A 21,084-nucleotide genomic window follows, 5' to 3' on the forward strand; every position below is an offset into this window, starting at 1 on the left:
TTTATTAGAATATGATTTAGGTAGTGTTAGAAGGAGGCAGCAGTTGTTTTGAGCATCCTTGGAGACAGTGCAGGTTGTCCTGTATTTGAAGAAGCACCTTAGCTTTCTTTGCTTTTTCTTTCTCTTTGCGAGTAGTGATATGTGTTTCATTGTTGCTCTGTGTGTCTTTTTACAGGCCTCAGAGCTTGTGCATCTTTAATGCTGAAGGCCAAAAGGGACTAAGATATACATGAAGGTCAAGGATTCTGTGCCAAATTCTCATTATAGCTTTTTCCAAGGACTCTTTTTGTTGGTTTTTTAAACAGCACCAGCAGCCTCAGCTATATAGTGCATTACATCTGCGAAATTCTGCATGGTATGCAAGATGCATAACTGACTTAGTCAGTAATGAAAGCCTAAGTAAAAGGGGCATCTGTTATAGAACTGGCTCTGCCTGTTCAAACTGTTTCTGCAAGCATTCAGACCACACCAAGTTCTTTGGGCATGACCATTTACCATAGGATTAAAGTAAAATTAATTTTCTGTTCTTAAGTCATACAGGCTTGGGTGGCCTGATTGCTCTGAGACTCAAGGAGGTCTCTGACCAAGGTAGTTAATTGGATTGCAAGCACCCTAATTTGGCCCAGTGAAAGATTCCATCTTTTATCTCTTTTGCAACTCGTGTGCTAAAGCAGAAGCAATGTCCCAGTTGGTTTACATAATTATCTCTGTACCCTAATCCAAAAGCTTCACTTGTATAATTTTATTCTTGCAACAACCCTGTTGGTTAGGCTGCAGGCTCATATACACAAATGAGATTCAGAGAGTGTTTTCACAGGTTCCAGAATGCTTATGCTTGCTGACTTTTCTCAAATTGTCTGCAGGTAGCTTTAATTTCTCTGTGGAGTTTTGAATCCCATCCAGTAGAGATGATCCTGCTGCTGTTTTCATGACCCCTTATCTCAAGTGTAGGGGACACCCACCCACCCCCAGATGTTGCTAAACTGCAACTCCCATCGGCCCCAGCAAGCATGGCCAGGGATGATGAGAGTTGTGTTTCAGCCAAAGGTTCCTTGCACATGCCATGTCCAGGGAGGATGAGGAGGGCTCTAGGTTTTTACTCTTGCCAAGGATGTCTGATTCTCCGCAACTCCAACTTCAGGAAACAGTTACTGCAGGATAACTGATCCTGTATGTAGCATCTGGGGGCTGGTTCACAGACTTAACACACGTGGAGGAATAGGGGAACTGGACTTGTGTGCATAGTCAAAAGGAAGTACTTTTTCACACAGTGCATACCCTTTGCTACCAAAAGAGGCAGCGATGGCCCCCAACTTGGGAGGGCTTTAAAAGAGGATTACATAAATTCATGTAGGATAAGGGTAACAGTGGCTACTAACTCTAATAGCTTTGTTCTGCCTACACTGTTTGACACAGTATGCTTCCGAATACCTGTTGTTGTACCAAGAGTTCATTTCCTTCTAGTAAGCATGATTGGTCACTACAATCCATTCCCACCCTACCTATATGTGCCAAGAAGTGCTCTTGGCATGTGAGCTGCCCTCTGTCAGCATTCCCCCATCCCTTCCTGCTTGGGCTAATCAGAGTGGGGCGTTAGGCAGCAGTGGCTAGTATGCTGGGCATGGCCTAGCAATGAAAGGCTCTGGGAAGTGGGGAGGTTGTGACAGGCTCAGGTGCTCAGCATCTCTCTGCTGAGACTACAGAGTGAGAAGGTTAGGAAGAAAGAAAGTGTCTACAATTTGGGAGGCCACAGAAGTGGATTGATAGGGATGGGGAAGCGAATGAAGCAATGGGTGATTGTTGCTGCGAAATGAGGAGGGAAAGGGATCTTCCATGTGACACTTTAGAAATGCTTCGGGATTATTTGACTGGCCAGATTACAAAAATGTTTTGATCCCCTGGTGTCCATCCCTTAGTACTTTCTTAGTGTGTGTCTGCTATGTGCTTTGAGGGCATGTCTCCCCTTTACTTTGTGTAAGCAAACTCTTTTTTAGAATAAGGGATAGTAGCCATCCCTTTTTACATTGGATGCTTGGCACCATCTGAATTCTGATTAACTTCAGTTAGATTTTAATGGGCAAGTAGCCTCATGCCCCCTTCCCTGGTGCTAATTCATATGCTCCTGATGAACAGAGAAAGCAAGTTGTTGTCAAGCCAAACCCACAGGCAGCGATGCTCTTCCTGCCTTCTTTTAGAGAGAGCTTGATGGGCTCCATGGAGATCGTCTTCAGTCTTGCCTGAGGGCGCGCTTTCCATGCAATGTGGCCTGGGGGTTAGTGGAGACAAATTAGAGAGCTCCTCATTCGCAAAAGCTTTCTGAATCCTCATGCTCTCTGAAGGGAATAAGAGAAGGAAGTGAAAAATGCAAGCAATGATGACACTATAACGCTGCTTACTGTTAGCCTCTTTAGATTTTTATATTCAATTTCCATCAGTTTCCCGTGGGCTAGAAAATGTATTTTGCATTCCTAGGCGCCAGCAGCTCATTTGGCTGGGTGAGGGGGGGGGCAGCATCATGTTTCTTGGCCGTGGGTGTCTGGGATTTCCCCATCTTTTCCTCCTTTGCGTAGACCCTACAATTCCCGCTCCCTGGCTTTCAAGTATAAAATTGCCTTAGGGAGAGGTGCCCCAGAGGAGCTAACCTCCCTTTTTAAAATATTGGCAATATCCCATCTGTGTTTTCTATACACAGCCATATGTAACTCGTGTAGCTGGTAGAACTAGGCCAGCTTCAGTGCCTGACTTGTATGTTGCAGTCCCTCTGCCAGCAAAATAAATGCTTCTCATTTAGCTGGCACTGGATCAAGCAACTAAAGAGAAGTCCTTATTAACTACTCTGGAAAAATAAGCCTCTTTCATTTGCATCACAGGCCTTTAGTGTTCCAAGTGAACATAACACACATCCAGATAGCCTCTGCATCCACGCTTAGGGCTCTATTGAAGTCTTTGCAGAGCAGAGAACAAGCTGACAGTTTACCTGGATCCCAAACACCTGCCTGAACCCAAGCAGAGAAGCAGCTGCTCTTCTGTATTGATGTATGGTACAGCTTCTCAGCTGCAGTACTGCGGCTGTCTGGCCATGCTGAGACCTCTGTAGCTCCCACTAGCTAAACCTCCTTATTAGTTGCCACCAGATTGTGCAAGGTGCAATAATTCAGTACAAACAAACACAACTTCTGCTCGCAAAACAGTCATAACCTGTGGCTAACAAAATAGGCAATGCAACTTGTCACTGTGCATTGATTGGGAATTTCTGTTGGACTTGTGAAGCTCCCCCCCACCCCCAGTTAATAGCTCTCTGCAAGATGCAAAACTGCACTAAAAACTGGTTTTTGTATTTGTCTGTGGGGATAGTCAGGACTGAAAGTACATTGATTTGAAGCAAATAATGTTTTTGACATGAAGGGGTATAAAGCAGCCCTGGAACATATAAGACTTGATTGTTATAAGGCTTAAGGGAGCTGCCTTGGCACTAAGTGGAACTATGGTCAAAGAAGATAGTTTTCCATGTTTCCCTTGACAATAATGTTGGCAAAGTCCATGAATATCTGGTTCAGAATGGTCATGTACTCAGCTTGTAATGTTTAGAGGCACTACAGATCAAAGTCTTCCCCCAGCTCTGAATGTCAAAATGTGATGCTCCAAATGCCCAGTCAGCTTTCGGTCTGAGCAGGCTGCTTTGTAGGAGGTGCATGTGCAAACGTGTGTTCAGTGTGAGAGAATCTTTCATTCAACAGCTAAGCAAATTGCGCAGAAATTGAAAGTGGGTTGTTTGCACAGGTCTGCCTGAGCTGCGATTAGTGCCCAAGACGTTGACAAAAAGAATTGATGTCATTTTGACGGGTGGTTGAAAATGATAAGACAATACAATAATGTGCAGCAAACGTTATGAGCTGTGAGAGAACTCTCAGAGAAAGGTGGCCTTTTTCAAAAGAGTCATCTGAAAAATTCATAAATAATTCTGAGCTGGTTCGAAATTGAGTGAAAGGGGTGGTGGTTTAGCCATTACTGGTCTCCCTGTATGCAAAACGAGGCATAATCTGACTGCTGCCAAAGAACCCAGACACACCCAGCCTTTTCTAATAAAAATAACAAATATTAAAAGCAAATATATAAACACATGCAGGGTTTACTTGTCAAAGGCCCCATCTTCAGAGTGAGGAACTTTTCGGTTGCAACCCACAATTCATTTCCTGAGCTGAACCACTTCCACTTGCTCAACATAACTTCGCCCCTCTCTCCTTTCTTTGTGCCTCCCCCGCCCCCCAAAAAAATCTCCTCTGAGGGTTATGCAAACTTCTGGAACAGATTGGGGGGCTGGGTGTGGGAGGAGAGGAAGTTTTGTGTGGTTGGAAATTGTTCCACCGTCCCACATAGCTCCTGTTGCGATTTTCCTCTCCTGGGGGAAGGGCTGTAACTCATTGGTAGAGCAAATGCAGAAGATCCCAGGTTCAGTCCCTGGCATCTTCATGTAGAGCTGGGAAAGACTCTTGTCTGAGACACTAGAGAGCCACTGTCAGTTGGCATAGACTGTACTAAGCTAGAGGGACCAGTGATCTGACTTGCCTATGAGGCAGCTTCCTATGCTGCTGCTGCTGCTGCTGCCACTTCACCATACCTGGTAACGATTTTAAAAAATCAACACCAATCATGAGTTTAGAATAAGCACATCTGTATGCTGGTGAAGTACATGTGAAACATACAGGCCTGTATATAGAGCTTCTTGGAACAGTGAATCAAATCTGTCTTGTATAATCTTCATTTTACTGCTCTTCATACCCAAGGGCCCAATTTTACTTTAATAACAAGCTCTCCATAATTTATATACTCTCTTTGGCTTTATAAAAATGTGGGCAAAAGAACTAGCACAGAATTTGCATAGTTTAGCCTTAATTTTCATTGTGTGGCCATAATTTTTGATACTGAAGTCATGGTTTACTTCTCATGGGAGTGGGTGCATTTCTTGTGTAGCCAAATGTCTGCCTTGCCTTGAAATCTGTTTGCCTTGGGACTGTCAAGAGGCAAGGACTCCTTTGCATGGGGGAAACAAAATGATTCCCTCGACCCTGAAACTTGAGTTTCTGGGAATGCATTTGGGAATTGCTGCACAAGCAGAGCATTTTCTTTCTCACACACATATACTAAGGACCCCCTCTGTTTAGCTCTGGCAGCTAGATGTAGTGTAGTATATATTACAGTACTTAAGCAGATTATCAAAAACTGCAGAAACCTGCTCCACTACTATTGATTTATTGGATAGTAATAAAATAAATATGAGTACAAATGTAAAATTTTGTATTGCTGACATTCTTAGGCATAGTTCTGTTCAGATGGACTTTAGGGCTGTAGTAGTGAGAAGAGCAGGCTTGAAAGACTGTAAATCAATGACATGATACCTTGCCAGAGGTAATATCTGTATTTTAAAAGATTGCATTAATAATGTTTCTTGGATTGCAGTGGTAAGGTGCTGGTAAGATCTCATTTGGAGTAAAGCTCCCACCACCTTCACATTTGGGGGCACCAGCATTGAATAGGGATATTGGAAGCTTTGAAGCAAAGGAGAGGTACAAAGATAGTAAAGGTAAAGGGACCCCTGACCATTAGGTCCAGTCGTGGCTGGCTCTGGGGTTGCGGCACTCATCTCGCTTTATTGGCCGAGGGAGCTGGCGTACAGCTTCCGGGTCATGTGGCTAGCATGACTAAGCCGCTTCTGGCGAACCAGAGCAGCACACGGAAACGCCGTTTACCTTCCCGCCAGAGCGGTACCTGTTTATCTACTTGCACCTTGACGTGCTTTCGAACTGCAAGGTTGGCAGGAGCAGGGACCGAGCAATGGGAGCTCACCCCGTTGCGGGGATTTGAAACAAAGATAGTTGCACAGTCTAAAAGTCACCCATACCAAGGAAAGTACACTACTTTTAACACACACAAAAATACAGATGGGAAACGTGTTGATTTTCACATTTTGTTTTTAAAAGGTAAGATGTGAGAGAGCCATTATTTACCCATATCTACTAGAATAGCAACACTGGATTTAAACTGTAGACATGTAGATTTTAAGTTAAACGTTAGGGAAGCCTTTCCAAATATAAAAATAACCTCCTGTTTATTCATTCTGTTATTGAAGGGATTTCTTTCCCACTCTTCAGCTTTAACAAGCCCTCAAGGTGGCTTATAAGAGCAATAAAAACAAATAAAATAGAATTAATTAAAACAGGCAATAAAAATGCAAATGAGAAGCACCAGCAACCAGGAATTGCAAATGCTATTAAAAACATGGGCAAACTGGATGGACCTATCCTGGTGTCTGAATGATGGCAATGTCAGTACTAGGAGAAATTTCCTAGGGAGGGAATTCTACAACTGGGATGCCATAGCAGAAAAAGCCCTCTCTGCTGCTCTTGCACCTTTTGAGGGAGGTACCTGGAGAAGGACCTCAAATTAAGGTTTTAATTGATAGACAGCTTCATGTAGGAGAAGGCTGTTCTTAAGGATTTATGGATTTTGTTTATGCTGAAGTTTTGAAAGTGTGGATGGGCAAATATCAAGTCAAGAATGGCATAGCTATAGGATAGCCTATTTTAAAGTAGCAGCATAGACTAAGGTATCTCGGGGTAGGGGGGCTTTTAAGTTCCTAGATATTGTGATGCTTGTCCTTCCTGCTTCCCTGTATGCTGTGTTCACCCCTAGGCTGGCACTTTCCATGGTAGGGTAGCAAGGTCACAGTGGATGACAGCACCCATCTGTCTAGCAAAGCTTTAAGTCTTTTGTTGGCTCTCCATCTGCGACCTGTAGGCCTACAGCATCTCATCACTTGGTCTCCCCCGCCCCCTGTTCCAAGCACATGTACTGGCTTGTGCCAAGATTACAAAAGATTTGTTTGCAAGAGGCTGTGCCTGCAACCAGAGTTGTAGCCTGCATATAATCCTTACCACTACTGTATTGCTGACCTTGTCTGTGTTCTGCACATGGGGAAAGGTTAATTATGTGCTTAATGGCTGGGGTGGGGGAAGAATTAGAGAAAGTTGTGAGTGGTCTAGGCATTCTCCAAAGCACATTTGTTGGAGAATTCATAAACAGCTGCAGAACAGTTCTCCCAGCTGATGGCTAGAGATGCAGCTGTCTGAGGAAGGGCATATAAAGTGTGAAGGGAGTTGATAAGAAAGGGGGTCTACTTGTCTGTTATATTGCCAGAATCATCATACTTCTCAGTGTAGAATGCCAGCTGTCTGGATAATGGGCAGCAGGTGGATGGTTTGTGTCTATAATGCTGCATTATTTTGGGGGAGAACCTTTTGGAGATTTGTGAGCAGTGGAGGGAATTGACTCACCTGCCCATCGTTTGGGCACCTCAAGCTGTCCACACAGCTTGGACAGAGCAGCATTTGCAATTCTGAGCTGAATTTCCTTTTCTCCTTGCTCAGCTCGCAGTTTGAGCGTCCCTTAACCTAGGCAGTGTTTTTTTACATTCTTGTGCTGGCTCTTAAAGTATCTGATAACGGTGCTATTCCTGGAGCTGCTGCGAAGGGACATTTTGCTGGCACTGGGGAGGGCATAAGCTGCTACTCAGAGGCTATACATAAGCCTCTCTAAGAAATGAAGGTAGGCAGGAGGAAGGTAAACAAAATAATTTTGCCTTACATAGTGTTCAAACTGGAGAGAAGAAAACCCCATGAAGAGAGCAATAAAGAGTGCCACTCTGAATAAAATTGTACTAGCCTTGTAGGGCACAGATCGCCATCCAGGTGCCCTAGACTCTGAGCATTTTCTTTCTTTTCTTTCTTATTAAAAGTAATTCTTTAGCCCTCTTCAAAAGAATGTTATGGGACAAAATGTGCAGATACCTTCTAAGCAATTTCTTTGAAATCAGTGGGGTTTTCCTAGTACTGAGGAATACTCTGTTATTAGACAGCCACAGCCTCTCTGTGTTTGTGTGTGTATAGGAGAGGGATCTGGTGTCTTATCTCCACAACCAGTACCGACAGGACCTAGGTGACTTCCCATGGTAAGATTGTCAGGGGTGGTTGCCTCTCTTAATTTTGTGTTCTCCTACACTTCCCAGGACAATTATTTTGTGTTATGCTATGCCCCTTTCATGGCAGCCATCCTGTGACTGGTGCCCCTAGCACACTCTCAAAATTCAAAATGTCCCCACTAGTCTAAAAAGGCCCCTATTGCAGGACTTTCCTGGAACATCCTGGCTGTTGATTTGCTCCAGAGTCAATCAAAGTGTGTAAACCTATCACTTACCTGTTAGGACAACAGTTCATGATGGGTGTTCACAAATCTGAACAGAAGTAGCACGGTGGGTGGAAATGGTGTTACAACTTTCTGTTCACGTGTTGTGTATTTGAGAGTATTTTAAACAGATTACTCCCGTGATCCAATATGCACATCTCTTCCTCAGTCAGGATGGTTAACATGAAAGACAGCAAATGCAATGTAGTGGTTAGACTAGAGTGGGGAGGCCTTGGTTCAAATCCCCAGTCAGTTATGGGACTTAGGGAGCAACCGGGGATGGGGGAGAATGGGAGACTACCTTAAGCTCTTTAGAAGAAAGGCAGGATATAAATGTAATAAATAATAAAAATATATATTCCTTTAACTCCTCCCCCTTCATTCCACAACCATTTGTAATGTAGATTTGAATGGACATTTCTCATTATCGGTGGGAAAATCAGAGGGTTGTGATTGTTGTAGTTACTCTGCATTTTAAAAGCCACTGGCAAAACTGTGTGATCTTGGGTGGGTGGGCCTATCTGCCACATACAGCTTTCACTCTGTCATGATATTGATGCCTGTAGATCATAAATTGATGATCATAGTGCTGGCTTGGAATGAGCCATGGGTGGGGGGGGGGGGAGTGATCTTAGTTCAGGGGCCTCTAGTTCAAGTAGCTCCTGGCTGACAGACACTGGCTCAGGCTGGTGTTGGAGCCAGAGTCTGGGTTCAGCACCACCGTGGCTTCTGCTGCTGGCCTGCTGATTCCTCCTCCTCTGTGTGCCCTGGTCATGACACTCCCCAGACATGAATATGCCCAGCCTCTTTGCCATGGCAGAGGCAAGGCAGCTTCCAAAGTGAGAGACAAGTGCGTGCTGAGCTTTGGAGGCTGAAGTGCAGCGGTTGGCTGTACTCTTGAGATGTATGTAGCGGAGGTGTGAGTGATCCAAGCAGACAGCTCTGCTGACCCATTTCCCCCTCTGCTCTTCCTCTTGACTTTATTTACTAGTGCTACAGATTGCAGTGTAGACCCCAGCTGAATAACAATCTAGGCAGCCAGTCGCTGGCAAAAAAACCCTTCATCCTTTACAAGCCAGGGCTTACCACTCTAGGTTTGGCAAATGGATAACTAGATTCTTCAGGGAACCAGAGATCTGTACCGGCTGCCTGTTTTGTGGGTGCTTCAGCTTGGGAAAGGTCTTGCCTGAACTAGCTCCATTTCACCCAGAATTCTAGACTCTTTTCCCAGAAGCCTTCTTCATATGCACATTTGAGCCTGGTTTATATGTCATACTCTTCATGTGGAAAGTAGCCACATGTAAGCCAGGCTCTGAAAGCTGAGGATTCTGTGTTATCCCAGATGCAAGTAAAGAGGACCATAGAGCCATTGATTGCTTTTCTCCATCTGCTGTTTATCTCAGGCTATCCTATCTCTCCCTTAGTGACTAATTGCCCCTAGGTGTTGAAGTGGGGCAGAGCAAAGATAATTAGCTGCTTTTTGCCATATTAATCAGAAATATAGGAGTTCCTGAAGTGTAATTGCATTTGGTCTGAAACTGGAAAACCTAGAGTGACACATCGCTCAAGTCCTTATTTGTACTTCCTGTCTTAAATTGAACTGGTTTTCCGCACTAGCTTTTGCTGCAAAACAGGTTGGATTTTCACTACACAGATGCTGAGATTTGGAATGGCTCCACTTTGTGCCTGTATAGAAGCTCCGATGAGCTTTCAAGCTGCCACTCTTAACTGTTTCTATGTCTAGGAAAGGCCCTGGTCCCAAACAGCTTGTCAGTCAGTGTGGACAGTACTGAGCTAAATGGATCAGTGGTCTGATTCTGTGCAGGGGAAGGGCAAGCTATTTGGTTGGCATAAAAGTATTGTGCTACTATTGCTTTCAAACTTTGGGTGCTGCAAGAAGCTGGCTAGCTTATTGTGGCTTGAGTTTTCATAGGGAAGGTTGGAATATATCCAAAACTTCCAGTGGGACATTTGCAAATCAAAGCCCCTTGGCTCAAAGCCACTGTCCGCAGTGCTAAAATATGCTTGGAGGTTGATTCTAGCCCATTGAACACATGGAGGCACTGAAGCAGTTCAGTGTTCTGCTCTTTGAGAACTCTCTTCCCTTAATTGCACTAATAAACCATATGTCAGGGTTGCTTAAAAAATAAATAAATAAGAGAGAGGCTGCTAAGGAGGCTAGGAAACTTCACTGCCTGTGGAAAAATGAGCTATCAGAGGAGTTGGGGGGGCAGTGGGGGAGCAAATTTAAAGCATTCTTTGTGAATTATGGATTTCATACTTCTGCTCTTCTACCTGGAGCTGTTCTGAAGTGTGTGAAGGTCTCTGATGCCTCTGTGCTCATGCTAGGAACACAGGATATGAACCTAGGAAGCTACCATATACTGAGTCCGAGCATTGGTCCATCTAGCTCAGTGCTGTCTACACAAAATGGCAGCAGCTCTCCAGAGTTTCTGACCCAGGGGCTTCTCTCAGCCCTGCCTGGAGATGCAGGAGATTGAAATTCGGACCTTCTGCGGATATGGCAGATGTTGCACCACTGAGCCATGACTCTTTCCCAGGAGACTCCCCCCTGGTATCAGAAGAGTTGGCCCTGGAGAAGCTCAGTCAATCATTGAAAATGTGCAAATTTTGGCATCAGCAGTGAAATCTGTTTTGGCCAACATTGTTCTCTTATCTCATCAAGAAGAGCCAATGAGATGCTGCTGGACCCAGGAGATATTACCCTTTGCCATTGCTGCTGCCCCTGAGCATTGTATCATACCGTACAAAGGCAGAGAGAAAAGAACCACAAGAAGCTTGGCAAGGAGATAGGGAAGAGGTGTTTTTTACCAATATGTGTTGCATAGCTTAATAAAAAAGAAAAGAAATAGAAACTGTTCAGTTGGATACTTTCTGTTGGGATGAGCTTCTAAAATTAGCATGAGAAATTAAAATGCTCTTACAATTGGCCTTCAGCCTTTTTTCAGAATTTTCCAAAAATATTTAGATGCACGTGTGTGTGTGTGTTTACAGTGGGCAGTGTTAGAAGCCTGGTTCACATTCATATTAGCCAGCAGCACATAAATTGTCTTGTCTTGATTCAAGGTGCGGAAATTGTGATCACCCCAATTATAACTTACAGAATCTGGACTTCATTTGGGTCTGAAATGCCCCAGAGGGTAGCAAAGCCCAGGTCCAAAGAGGGACAAAAACATCACGCCAGACTCAGTCTAACAAATCACATTTTAAAAGGCATAGAAAAGGCAATAGTTTGCATGGTGGCTACAGGAACTCATACTTTTAATGACAAACGGTACAGATCTGCAACTAGTATGGGATTAATTGCTTTGCATTATTTCTTTGAATGATTTGGTAGCAGTGAGATGAAATGTAAAAGAAACTTGAGCTAAAACAAAAGACATGCTGTTAAGAAAGCTTGCACTACAGAAGCGGTGAGCAAAGTAACTAGTTGTGCTGCTGACATAGTTGGTGGTTAAATGACCTGACTTCCCCTCAGCGCCTTCCTGTATGCCTCTTGATTCTAAATGCCGAAGACTCAACATGCTAAATCCACTTCTCTGCACATTGCTTGTTTTTTGTTTTATTTTAAACCAAGGTTAAAGCATCATTAAGCTTCTCTGGGAGGTTAAATCTGGCAGTTAAATTATTAAATACAGCGGTACCTCGGGTTAAGAACTTAATTCATTCCGGAGGTCCGTTCTTAACCTAAAACTATTCTTAACCTGAGGTACCACTTTAGCTAATGGGGCCTCCTGCTGCCACCACGCCGCCACCGTGCAATTTCTGTTCTCATCCGAAAGCAAAGTTCTTAATCAGAGGTACTATTTCTGGGTTAGCAGAGTGTGTAACCTGAAGCGTCTGTAACCCGAGGTACCACTGTATGTATATGAGGTAAACAAGCATAGTAATATGTCCTTTAAGAAAAAGTCCTTGGCATCAGAAACTAAAAGCCTGAACTTAACACTTAAACCCTTACAACACTTAAAGGGCCCAGTTACAGATAGGTAGCCGTGTTGGTCTGCCATAGTCAAAATAAAAAAATTCCTTCCAGTAGCACCTTAAAGACCAACTAAGTTAGTTCTTCCAAGAACTAACTTAGTTGGTCTTTAAGGTGCTACTGGAAGGAATTTTTTTATATTAACACTTAAAGGGGTAATTGAATTGGAGTTCTCTAAACATAATACTCTGGTGGGTGAGACCGACCATTCACTAAACAGTGGTGAGATTTCCATATGCCCTCTTTACTTTCATATTTTGCTTTGGGGATGTTTAACCTGGTTCCTTTGAGGCTGCTCTGACATGTCCAGCATCTGGCTCTGTTATTTTGTTGCTAGGTTCTTTATGGGTACATCTTTTTTGGACTTCTGGTCACCTGTGCCACCCTTCTTGTCGTTCTTAGAACACGAGGTGAGTTGTATCAGGCTTGTGTCATTGTTGTTGGTTCTTCAGATGTGGCACTGTCAAATTAGGACCTTCTCTCCCTTATTATTGATGCAGGTGCCATTCATGGGACTCTTTGTCAAGGCCATCCTTCTCATTAGTATCCAAGTCCTGTACTTCAGTTGTCTTATCAGCAGGTGCCAGAGTCCTTAACCTAAACAAACTTTGTTGTTGCACTGAAGCTTCCCAGTGTGCAAGGTCAAGCCATATCAAGCCATACTTTGTTCTTTGTTCTTGTTTAGCTTTCACAGCTTTTTAGTTCTAAGGTTCAGGAATATAATCTGAGTCTGAAGTCTAAAATATGAATCTGACGGTATCTGAAATATGAATCCAGGGCAGGAATGGGGAGCTTGTAGTCTCTCAGATATTGCAGACTACAGCTGTCATCAGCCCCAGCCAGCATGGCCAGTGGTCACAGATGATGGGAATTGTTATTTGAAGGGCCACAGGTTTCTTATCTTGGCCTAATGTCTTTATACATGTGAGTCTGGGATCTTAAATATGAGCTTTTGACAATCTTAGGACCAAAGTGATAATATAATTTAACAAACATGCAGTGTACTTTATTTTTTTTATTAAAAAAGTGTCAAAGTTCAGTTAGGTAAGGAATATATGAGCCCTCTCCTCTTCCCTGCCTTTATATTCAGGATTATTCACATGCTATCTCATGTTCAGTGTAAGTATATAATGCAGTAACTGGAGAGAGGATACTGCATGTTTCAGGGCGTTGCACATTGTTCCCTGCTCACCTCTTTGAAGGCTATACATGTTACATGGATCTCCCATAAGGACTTGCCTTCTGCTCAAATCTGCCTGCCTTATGAAGTTAGGTGAGGACCCTGTATGCTAGAAAAATGGGGTAGACAGTTTTAAAATCCCCATATAGTTATACACTGTGGGCCTGAAACCTTTGAATGGCAGAATCCGGTTTCCTACATGTTGATCCTTGGGCAGTAAATGCTTCCTAGGAACAACCTCATTTGCCTTCTCTCTCGTCTCAGATCCCAGTGCCAACTGTGGCTTGATCTTCCAAATTGTCCCTTTGGAGTGCAGACATTTACTAAATAGCTCTGTGAAGTAACTGAAAGGAGAGAATCATTAAAATAGGTTTGGTTTCCTTCTTGCCTGCCGAGAAATAGTGGCCCACTCCTTTGCAAGTTGCCTGTTACAGCTAGCGCTAAACTAGCCTTAGCAATTTTTCCCCCTAGAGAGGGATGCAATTGCCGTCAGATTTAGCCATTTGCCGTAGAGAATAACTTTCCCACTGCCTGGTGGGTGGAGGAATGATCTTTCATTTCTGCAGTGTCTGTAACAGCTGCATGTCCCTTCATCCCACCTCCCTCCCACAGGCAAGGCAGAGGCTGTCAGCTGGTTTTAAGCATGGCAACAGGCTGCACTCTGCACTCCTGCTGTTGAAGCAGCTAATTTTGCATGTGCTTGCATTTGCCCTAAGATACTTTCAGGAGCAGGAGGGGGAAAGGGAGGAGGTGGGAAAGGGGAGATTGTGAGGTTAATGGAGAACACTCCAAATAGTCAACTCCCCTCTGAGCTTTTCCAGAGTCTAGAAAACCAGACAGCTGTTTCAGTTATTCTCTCCCCTGACACACAATTCATGCTTGTCGTTGGAAGACTGATGGTGCTCTGGTTCTGGTGATGTCCTCTGACAAATGGTGTAGGATATAGCAAGGGACCAAATCTTATTGTGTACTGTGGCGTTAGAGAGGGCATTTTTGTTTGCTGTAGCAAAGAGAAGAAGCCAATATGCTATCTAAGGCCAGGATCTAAGCAGCTATTGTGGAATCTGAACTTTCACTTTCTTTGAACAGCAGACTTGAGCGCCCTATCACAAAATCACTCTTGAATCTCTCTTCTGTTTCAAGAAGAGATTTGCTGTGCTGCATCAAAGGACAGCTGTTTGAGAAATGCAATGCCAGAGCCTCCCTAGGCAGTGCGAATAATGCACTCAAAAAGTTCTGAGATACATTCAGTTGATGGCATTTTTAAAGGGTTGCATTGATTTGTATTTTTTTGGACTGTGTTTCTACTGCTGATAAAATAACCCTTGCAGGTAGCCATAATGAAAACTGAACTATAAAATAACATTTTGCAAGTAGCCCTCCTGTCCCATTAAAAGAAATAATAATCCAAAAGTGACTCTAGATTAATATCTGCATGGAGCAAATGTGAGAAAACTTTCAAGTTCCACAGAATTCATCAGGCTGGATGTTATGCTGGAAACAAAAAGCATGGGGGAGAAAGTAAAATATATTGTGGGCTGTCTGAAAAGGTAGTTTGTAATAATTTTTAAATGGAATGATGGAGGTATTGCATTAGCTAGGTTAGGCAATGCTTGAGGTTTTAACTTGTTTTTGCTTACTATCCAGCCCAACTGAATAGTTTTAAAGAATATGAAAGCTTGTGAAGTACATTGCAACCTTTTCATTGGTTCTTATAATGGTATTGCCCTGTTGTTTCTATTAAAACCTAAGCAGCTCAAGTCCTATGTAATAAGCCTTTTTATCTATGCCTAGTGACACACATGCTCTAGTGGGGGGTGTCTTCTGTGTACCATTCAAATAGCTGTCAGCCTGCCTCCTGCCCAGTACAGGAAAGAGCAAGGCAGAGGCAAAGGGAGTCTCTCAGTACAAATAAAGCTGTAGAGACTGCCTCTTGCCTGGAGTAACAAGCAACTCTGATCTAAGGAGTACTGTACCTCATAACCTGCTGTATTGTTGAGAGCCTATTCTCCTCTGCCCAGAAGTGGAAGACTTCTCCAAACTGGTTTGGGCATACATTTCTCAACTTAGACAAAATAGGCACGAGCCTTGTCCCCACATGCTGTGTCCTCACACCGCCCCTTCTCTCCCCCCCCCCAAGAGCAATGCAATTCAACACTTCCTGGATTAATTGACCACAGTTTCCTGTGGCAATAACAAGGAAACTGGTTACCAGGGCTGGAACAAACCAGGTTCTTAAACCACTGTTTAAAAACCTTGCTTGTTCTGAACCTGTGAGCTTGTGAGAGCTTATACTTGTCTAGAGCTGGCGTGCCAGACAGAGATAGAAAATCGGCAAATGGAAGCAGGTGGGTGGCCCTCCTTTTAAAGTTAAGCCCATACGGAATCAAGTAAAAAGTGAGAAGTTAATTAGCATTTCCTCTGCCTTGGGTGTGATAAAGCTTTGTGATGGCCTGTAGGGTAGCTGTGCCCAGCAGGATTCTGTTATTGAAGATCATCTGATGCTGTTCTATTCCCTCAGTTACTGTATGTGCCTTTCTTTTTTTTAATGTGCCTCAAAGGCAGACAGGGGCTGTGAATTTCTGTCTCTAGAATTGAGCAGATTAAAAAAAATGCTCTTAAATTATGGACAGTATTTTGATTGTCATTGAAGCAAGGAATGAGGTTAATGCTAGGGAATCCCTTAGGTTTGCTTTCTTCATGTTCTATTTGTGCATTATGTGTGAATTCTTCCCATCCCATCTTTTTCTATGCCTTGCTCACCTTATGCACCCAGAAAATTTAAATTCTTTTACTGTACTTTGATATATTACGCTAATTTACCAAATAAGCACAATTTCTTATTTGGCATAATTTGGGATTTTTGCTATTTTATTCTGCTTCTGCTGGTGTCAGGAGCTGCCAGGAATGTATAGATCTGTCAACTTTAGGGCCAGCAGAGGCTGAAGCTCTCCATATAGCTGTAGTGAGGGAACTGAGAACAGAAGCAAAATTTCCGCCTAAAATGAGAACTGAGTTGAACTTGGGGCCTTGTTACTATGAAACTTATGAGACTCTTCTGGCTGGCAGCTCTCCGTCAGGTCTTAGGCCTTTCCCAGCCCAGATACCCAAGATCATTTTCATTGGAGATGCCAGGGATAGAACCACGGACCTTCTGAATGCAAAGCAGGAGCTTTACTTCTGAGCAATAGCTTTTCCCACTGATGCAGGATGCATCTGTGATTTGGAATAGCATTTCCAGCAGTGCTTCTCCCCATCTCATTCTCTGCCCACCCCAGGCTGCAGCCAGGGTGACTCACTTTGTGCAGCAAGTTGGCAGCAAATAAGTCAAGGTGGGCACTTGCTGAAATGCTTCAAAGACTTCAATGGCAACTCTGCAAAGCTGTCATCCTTGGCTCTGAATCGCTTTGTCTTTGCTTAAAAGTAGGCATTTTGTGCAGTATTTTGTAAATCTGCTCAGTTGTTTGGTCTTTCACCAGTTTTTACTTTGCACCAGGGCAACAGTAATCAAGCTCCTCTTCAGAACTCACCTTTCATGCTGTGATCTCTAAAATGACAGTGCTTGTTAGTGGCATAGGCTACCACTTGCCCACTCTTTTCAGCATAGCACACTGATTTTCTGTCATCACTAAAGCACTGGGGTGTTGCGATCCAGAAACCTTGTCATGTTACGTGAATGCGGTGGGAGACAAATCCTTGTACTTTAGGTCCCTGCTTGCAAACTGTTTACTTCCTGCCCTTTTGGACCGGGATTTGTTCTCTCCTAAACTTGATCTAAAGATGAACAGGTACCAGTAGGCAGTCCACTAATTTTGATGGTATAAACAACAGCAGATGTTCTGGTTAGGATGGCCCAGCAGGCTGCTGACAGCATGAAGCTGGGCAGTCTCCCAGCAAAGATCACAGCCGTGTATTGCGCATGTGCTGAAGACCACTTTGGACCCTGCCAGATGCCAGTGAGGGTTGCGGAGAAGCAGAAGCTTCACTGCGCATGCATAGCAGACCATGCACCGTTGCAGATTTCTTTATATACTTATTCATTCAGTTTATTGCTGAGAACTCCTCGAGCATGGTGGATGCAGGTATGAGCAGTGAACCTGGAAGGTTCAGATCTAGCCTCTGTCATCACCCCCTCCATATGGTCAGGGGGTTGTGCAGAGCTTAGTGATCACAGATTCACTAGAAGGCCTTAGGCAAGGTGCTGTTCTCTTGCACACTCCCATCTGCAAAATGAGGATGTTGATACATAGGAAGCTGTCTTATACCAAGTCAGACTGTTGGGATACCTAGCAAAGCCTCCTGCTCCCCAGCTGTGGGAGCCCAGATCCTTCTCCTGCTCGCGTGCCATGGCAAGCAGAGAGTTGGAGGCTCTGTAAAACTGCTTGGCTGAGGCGAGGGCAGCCACACGCTCCTCAGCCAAGCAGTTGAAATAAGAGGAGGAAGGAACAAATTGTGCCTGCCCTGGCCAATGCAGCTTGATTCTCACTCTATGCTGGCCTGAAGGGCAGACTGCAATGGTGGTTACACTCAGCGGTACAGTGATACCTCGGGTTACATACGCTTCAGGTTAAATACGCTTCAGGTTACAGACTCCGCTAACCCAGAAATAGTACCTCGGGTTAAGAACTTTGCTTCAGGATGAGAACAGAAATCGTGCGGCGGCAGCGGGAGGCCCCATTAGCGAAAGTGGTGCTTCAGGTTAAGAACAGTTTCAGGTTAAGAACGGACCCCCGGAACGAATTAAGTACGTAACCAGAGGTACCACTGTATATTGCTGTGGCTCTGAGTTGCTCTGCATCCAGCTGCTGGCTGCAACTTGTTTCTCCGTTGCTGTGCTGGGTGCTGGAGGGACTCAGGAGCGGTGGCAGTTTCAGTAGCTATATACCGCTGAGTGAAACCACCATTGTGGTCTGCCCCTCATACCAGTCCTGGGCAATATATTGATATATCGCCCAGGCCTATTGGCTGGCAGCAGTTTTCCATGGCCTCACAGAGGGATCTTTCCCAATGTTATCTGGAGATGTCAGGGACTGAATCAGTGGCCCCTTTGCATGGCAAGCATGTTCTCTACAGTTTGTTGTAAGGATGAGTGAGATAGCAAATGTGAAGCACTTTGAACACTTTAAATGCACTGTGTGGATGATAAACACTCTTTTTATCAATCCCTGCCATCCCAAAAGCTTGGGGCAGGTAAGCAAAGATCAAACATCTTATTCAAATTTATCATTTTGTGGGGAGGTGGGGACTCAAAAGTTAAGGGCATGATGAGCACCCCAGGAATTGCTGGGAGACCTTTCTGGATAGGAAAGCATGGGTGAAAACAAGGGTGAGGCAATGGTAACAAGAGACAGCTTTAAAGTATGGACTTGGATCAGAGATAACTCAGTTGGTTAGAGCGTCATGCTGATAAAGCCAGGGTTGCAGGTTTGATCCCCATACGGGTCAGCTGCATTGCAGGGGTTGGACTAGATGATCCTCAGGGGTCTTTCCAACTCTATGATTCTATGCTTGAGAGACCAAGCTGGTGGGCTCTTGCTGCAGCATTAGGCTTTAAAGAAACTAGCCTCGGAAAGCTGTGAAAGAACAATCTGAATGTTGGTTGTCAACTGAAAATTGCATGAAAAATACAGCTTTTAATTAACTGGTAAAAAGATATTGCATCCTTGGCAAAAGGCTGATACCACCATATGGAACTCTGTTTTTGATACCATCTTCGTGTTCCATCTCATTCACAAACAGTTGCCATTTAGAGGGGCAATTTTGAACATAAACATGCTTTCCCCCTGTGCCAGTGATCACTCCATAACTCAGCCTCTACTGTCATAAAAGTCAGGAAGGCACTTAAGCAAGGGTTGAGGATGTAAAGGGCACCCTTGTGATTTCATCCCCTATTTGAGCTCATTTGAAAGGATTTTTCTTTGCTGGAGTTGCACTGTTGAATTTGTCTTTTATACTCCATGACTATAAATTCTTCTGTTGAACTTTCCCACATTTCCTCTCCACTCTGGCCAGCAGGTGTATCTCGGCAGTTTTTCACCCTTCACTGTAGCATGTGGCTTTTGCTCCTTGATCTGTCTTGCCAAGTGTTTTTCGTGTCTTACAGGCATGGCCTACATTGGGCTCCCTTTTCTGCTTGTTATCTGTTCTTTGATATTGGATAATTGATGGGAAATGTTTCTGGATGTGCGAGAGTGAGAGATTAAACCACAGCTTGGGGCTGAGGGATCTCCTAGGTTCTTCTCCTGCACAGTAGTTCAGTGACAAGATTTGGGATGATGCCAGAGAGAAAAAGGGCTTTGGAATAAGCATATAAATGCATGTCAGAGATGTGAGTCTCCTGAACTTGTTTACTCAGTTCAGGCAGCATGTTAGAAATTCTCCAAAGCATGGTATGGAGGACTGAAAGTGTGTGGTGTGTTGACATTCACCCTCTTCCCTCTCATAGACCACAACAGCTTAGTCTGGGAACTTACATAGAAGTGAAGGCTCCACCCCTTCCTGGCTCTCAGTCAGGCCCTGATCTGTGTTTCCATGCACTTCCCCCTAAGTAGCCTCATCAGCCAGGCACTCTGATGGTGTCGCTAAAGTTCTTGCCTGGCTTGCTGTCCCTTCTGCTCCTGTGACCCTGCGGAAAGCTAAAACTCTTGAGACTTGGCAACCCTAGTATGCCATGAGGACAAGGAGAGAGCTTTAGTTTTGAGAGATTTCACTTTTTACCTCTTTCATGAGATTTGGTGCCTCCAAGTGTGAGATCGGATCCCTAAAGGCAGTTCAACTTTGGTGTCCTCCTGAGTTAAACTGAACACTAGGAAGAAGAGCAAGTAGCCTGTGTTGGCTTAAATGCAGTGCAGGGATACTGGTGACATCACAATGTAGCCTCCTCCTGGTAGCCTAGCTGAGCTACTGTGCAAAATGACAAGTCCACAAAAGAAACTCAGCTGCTGGCCCTGTAACTTCTGCCTAACAGACACACCATGAAGGGCTATGGTCAAGGGGCTGCGCAGAGCTTAGTGATCCATCGCAGGCTGACCAGAGCTAGCGAGCTGAGAGGTAATGTGGGCACAGCGGGAGAGAAGGCAAAATGGGCTTAGCAACAAATATCAAAAGTCTGCACCAGGAGAAACTGGATTGTGCAATATGTGAATTATGTAGGTCAAGGAATTGGCATTTATTATTTTACATAATTCTGCTCCTAGTAGCCATGGGCAAGGATGAAGAAGCTTTGTCCCCTAAGCTACTAGCAATCCTTTTGTGCTCCTCCCTTCAGTGCACTTTTGTGTTCCTCCCCATTAGCATAAACTATAGTTTGCTGCAATGTCTGAATCAGCAAGTTGTGTAGCGCTAAACTACAATCAGAAACTCACCTCATTCTACTAAAAATAGTTTGCTAATTTGGGTAGGATTGCTTCTTGCCAAAGGGAAGAAGCACTTGCCACTGGCGAGTTAAATTGTGGTTGACTGATTACATGGAAAGCAAAAAGGCAGTCCAGACAAAAGAACTAACAGCAAGGTTGTAGGACAGGCAACAGCCTTGGTCAAAGACTCTAAATATAGCCAGGTAATATGGATCCCGATTACAGTTGTGAAGTGGGGAGAAGCCTGAGGAATACAAATTCTGCAGGACTTAGTTGTTTGTTGAAGGCAAAGCAAGGCTGAAATTTCCATT

General features: G+C 44.1%; 1 protein-coding gene across 3 annotated transcripts in view; it reads left to right on the top strand.

Annotated features, from left to right (window-relative positions):
• Window positions 1–21,084, top strand: part of CAPN15 (calpain 15) — a 95,496-nt gene that overhangs the window by 39,970 nt on the left and 34,442 nt on the right. Inside the window, exon 1 of one of the 3 annotated variants that reach the window (XM_081169841.1) lies at window positions 20,322–20,468. The exons of the other annotated variants lie outside the window; for them this stretch is intronic. The gene's annotated coding sequence lies outside the window, so the exon portion shown is untranslated. Of the gene's footprint in view, window positions 1–20,321; window positions 20,469–21,084 lie in introns of those variants that run through there. 3 annotated transcript variants of the gene reach the window in all.

This window comes from Podarcis bocagei (assembly GCF_964188305.1).
Source record: "Podarcis bocagei genome assembly, chromosome: 14".
NCBI lineage: Eukaryota > Metazoa > Chordata > Lepidosauria > Squamata > Lacertidae > Podarcis > Podarcis bocagei.